Below are 4961 nucleotides of genomic sequence, written 5' to 3' on the forward strand. Positions count from 1 at the left end.
TGGTCCGGGCGCGGGGAATGCTGGGACGTTGGAGGACTCGACTGTGAGAATTGCGCGTGGAGCTGGGCCGGGCTCGCCTCAGGCGGGCGTGGCCGTGGAGGTCGGGAAAACCGCGCGAAACCTGACCCGTGCCTCGTCCCGCGCCTCGGGCAAACCTGCTTGCTAGGGTCAAGTTGAGTGCCCGTGCCTGCCCTGTGGAGAGGCGCTGCCCGCGCGCGGGAGAGGGGCCTCTCGGCTGGAACCGGAAAGTTTTATATTCGTGGTTTTATACAGCGCACAGGAAGCGAGGAGAGGGGCGAAAAAATGCCTTCACGTGTACACACTTCTTTTTTTATGACTCAAAAGGACTGCGTTTTTATTCACAATTACAGCTCACGGCGAGGCCGTCCAATCATTTAAGGAGATGTACCTACAAAGGGGCCTGACTGAAGAGGCAGGCAGAGGCTAAGAGATCAGGAGGCGTCTATTACTAGAGAAGCCAAGGAAAGACAGCGTCTCAAGGAGGAGGGAGTGATCAACTGCGTTGAGTGCTCAGAGGTCAAGTAAGAGGATGAAAAATGCTAGATGTATATATTATAGTGACATGGAAACCACTGGTGACCTTAGCAAGAGCTATTTAGGTAGAGAGATGGAAGCCAGATTAGAGAGTTGAGGAATGAGAGGAAATAGAGAATCTCTTCGTCTTTCAAGTTTCAGCTTAAATGCCACTCCCTCAGAGAATCCTTCCTCAACAATCTATATCAGGCCCTGCTCATACAACCACGCATTGAATTCTTAACTTTTTTTCATGGCAATTTGTAATTAATTTATTTGTGTGATTATTTGTTTTATGTGTGTCTCTCCAACTACCTTGAGCTCCATGAAGACAGGAACCTCGCCTGTTTTGTACTCTTATTACCAGCACCTACCTCTAACCTAAAGCATTGTAGGAGCCCAGTAAATACTCACTGTATAAATAGCACTTAAGAAGTGCCAAGTACTTTACATTCATTATCTCATTTAATCCACTTTTGAGTTGGAGAAATTAGAGCTAGAGAGTTTTGGTCACTTGCACCAGGTCATACAGGAAGTAAATAGCAGAGTTAGAATCCAAACCCAAGTAATCAGGCGCCAGAAATTTAGTAATTCTGTATTGTGCCTTTCCAGTTGAAATTCCTAATCAGTTCAATAAATATGTATTGATTGTAGACTAGAAGTAATTTTTCTTGGTGGAAGATACAAAAGTGAAAGAAAAGTACTCTCAAGAAAGTTTAGCATTCAATGAGACATATAAATAAATAATAAAATAAGATGCTAATACTTTCCTTACATCATTTATTATTTTCTAGTCCAAGTTAGTCTGTCATAAAGATGAAGATTTTTAAAAGGGTCTAAAAGATCTTAAGATTGGGGGCAAGGATGTGGCTGTCAACCTCAGGAGGAATCAAAGCTCACCCTGGTTGTGAGGCAAAGCTACTGCCAAAAGCATCCTTATAAGTAAGATCTGCTGTATGAAAAATGCCTTCAAGCTTTGTTGTGAATCTTCCCAGTTCCACTGTAAGTTCTGGGAACACTTGGGCCATGGCTACTACCTCAGACCCAGTCCAGTAGACACAGGATCCTATAGGGTCAGTAGATAAATTCTGACAAAGGGTGTTTGAGGTATAAGTTGATATACAGAATTATCAATGTCAAAATTTGTTCAATGAGGGCCTCCCTGGTGGCGCAAGTGGTTGAGAGTCCGCCTGCCGATGCAGGGGATACGGGTTCGTGCCCCGGTCTGGGAGGATCCCATATGCCGCGGAGCGGCTGGGCCCGTGAGCCATGGCCGCTGAGCCTGCGCGTCCGGAGCCTGCGCGTCCGGAGCCTGTGCTCCGCAACGGGGGAGGCCACAACAGTGAGAGGCCCGCGTACCGCAAAAAAAAAAAAAAAAAAAAAAAAAAAAAAATTTGTTCAATGAAAAAAAGTAATGCTAAAGTGCACTGATAACACAAAGTACTGTTTCTTTGCTGCAAAGGGATTGTACTCTACTTTTCCCCCTTTCTTTCCGAAAAGAGGCAAGAAAACGAAACTTTCAAGGTAATAGTAAAAAAAAAAAAAAACCTATCTTGACAGTACGGTAGTGAATATTTACTGGATGATAATTTTCCAGGACACTGCAGAGTCTGAGATAACTGAAATTATACTTAACAGCCCATCACTCCTTATTTTCACCATTTTTCTTCATTTGGTTTTCTCTATAAGAGGAAGTTGAATGGGGTAAAGGAATAAGAAATGTTGAAAACCTAAGTAAGAATCTAAGAGAACCTGTATTAAATATAACTCAATACCAGCATAGATGAAAATATTTTTTCTAGCTAATCACATGAAGTCATTTTGTCTTAGATGGTTAACCAGATAAGCAGACAAAAATAAGTTTTTTTTCCTTAGAGAGAGACTTTTCCTATTGTAAAATCAATGTAATAAGATATATTTATTATTTTGTCCCAAAAATGTATTTTTGGTGAGAAAATATTAATTCCAAACTGAGCAACATAATTAGCCTCCATCTTATTTTCTTTGAAGTCCTTGGTTAGTGGTGTGGCTTAGGGCAAATCACTTAATCGCTCCAAATTTCAAGTTTCCTTATTTGTAAAATGAGGATAATAATAGTACCACATCATAGGATATGGAAATTAAATTCCAAAATGGAGAAAAAGCACCTGTGACGGCACAACATCTGACACAGTAATGATATGTGTTAGCCAACATTGCTGTGAATAAGCCATGCTCTTGAAATTTTTCCATTTGTGTGTATTATATGATGGCCTGACTATCCTAAGGCACACATGTATTTTGTGACCTTTGGCAATGGGTTAACAAGAAATATATTAAGAAAAAAATGGGAAAGCTTGTTTTCTTTTTTTTTTTTTTTTAGAGATTAACAATAATTTTATTTATTTATTTATTTATTTATTTATTTATTTATTTATTTATTTAGGGCTGTGTTGGGTCTTCATTTCTGTGCAAGGGCTTTCTCTAGTTGTGGCAAGCGGGGGCCACTCTTCATCGCAGTGCGCGGTCCTCTCACTATCGCGGCCTCTCTTGTTGTGGAGCACAGGCTCCAGACGCGCAGGCTCAGTAATTGTGGCTCATGGGCCTAGTCGCTCTGTGGCATGTGGGATCTTCCCAGACCAGGGCTCGAACCCGTGTCCCTTGCATTAGCAGGCAGACTCTCAACCACTGCGCCACCAGGGAAGCCCTTGTTTTCTTGACATTAAGGGAAATACTGAGGATTTTTTTCCATATCTTTATGGTTTAAAAAGTGCTATATAACTTTTAAAATGTATAGATGATATGGCATAGATACAGATACATAAATACAGTCACATTGGGGGTTAGGGCTTCAACATATGAATTGGAGGGAGGGAGCACAATTCAGACCATAACACAGACCTTGCCAAATGTCCCCTTGGAGAAGGGGCAGGGAATTGCTCCTGACTGAGAGCCCCTGGCATAAAGGAATGAAAGAATGTGGTGAGAAATAAAATATTGCCTGCCATATTAGTAAACAAAGGATGTCGCAGTCATCAGTGATTGCAGCCATCCCCAGTGGTGAGCCCTGGGGTAGTTGAGGATGGAAACAAGGGAACCCTGCCGTCTAGCAGCCATAGGACTGCAGCCACCCCTGATGAAGCAGCCTGAGGAAACAGGATGCTGGCCCCGATAGCTGAGGTGCATATCAAAGGAAGGATTTCAGTGAGCCCAGACTCTTGCATCTTCCCATACGTAGAGAAACACTAAATTCCTTAACTTGGGATATCTCGTTTTCTTTTATTAACAGTAGCCCTTTGTTCCGACTACATGGTGGTGGTGCAAAAACTCCCATGTATCCTGGCTGCCCGCTTTTGATCTTTGGAACAGTTTGCTCAGCGTTTATCTGAAAGGCTGTCTCCTGGGCTTGAAGTCCTAAGAATGTCTGCTGATAAAACATAGCTCTCAACTTTTAGGTTGTGCATTATTTTTCATTTGACAGTGGCATGTTTAGGGGAAATTCTTGCTGAAGAGTAGGTGAATTGAGACCAGATTGTAAATAGCCTTCTATGCTACCCTGAAGAGTGGCTTTTATTGTAAGGTCTCAAGGTGATATGTGACAAGGGATATTTAAAATTTAATATTTTAAAAAATGCTTAAAATCTACCACGACAGACATGTCCCCAGCATGGCAATACAATGAATAGTACTGTGTAGCCATTAAAAGCCAGTAAAATGATATTCATGTAGATTCTGTGGATAAATGTATATGGTTATATAATATATACAGATGTCTGCAAGCTAGGGAAATGTGGTCATTTTTGCTTTGTGAAAGATCACTCTGATGGCAGTTTAGATTCTAGAGCAGTGGTTTCCATCCAGTAAATCCATGTGTTTTATTTTAAAAGCCAGATATATTTAAAGAACTGTATTCTATTCTGAGAGTATGGTACTTTGTAGTTTTTGAAGTTGAACAGTCTTTTAATAAGTGTAAAATTATTAGTATGAAATAACAGAGTAGAGGATGGTTTCTTGTGCCCTGAAAATTTTTTGGAAAAAGGGGGGCCCACACCATGTCTGTTCTCAAAACCATTTTTTAAACTTTTATCAGCAGTGATATCCCTAAGTCTGATGGCTTGTATTCTAAAGAAAGAAAAATTGGAAATGGCAGAGCCTGCTGGTAGGGGAAACTTGCTAATATGTTATTGTTGATAACAATATTGATGAGAACTTATGTGAAGGCTGTTGGGGGCTAGAGAGGAGAGATTGGATTGCAGAAACATGTCTAATTTAGAATTAAGAGAACTTAATGGTCCATTGAATATGGAGAGGGAGGAGTTGAAGATGACACGCCAAGCCAGGTTTCTGGCTTGGGTTCCCGGATGGATAGCGGTACCACTCCCTGAGATAGGGAATAAAGGAGGAGGAGGAGGTCTTGGAGGAGACGGAAGGGAAGATAAGCTTTAGGC

This window comes from Mesoplodon densirostris, chromosome 11, assembly GCF_025265405.1.
Source record: "Mesoplodon densirostris isolate mMesDen1 chromosome 11, mMesDen1 primary haplotype, whole genome shotgun sequence".
Taxonomy (NCBI): Eukaryota; Metazoa; Chordata; class Mammalia; order Artiodactyla; family Ziphiidae; genus Mesoplodon; species Mesoplodon densirostris.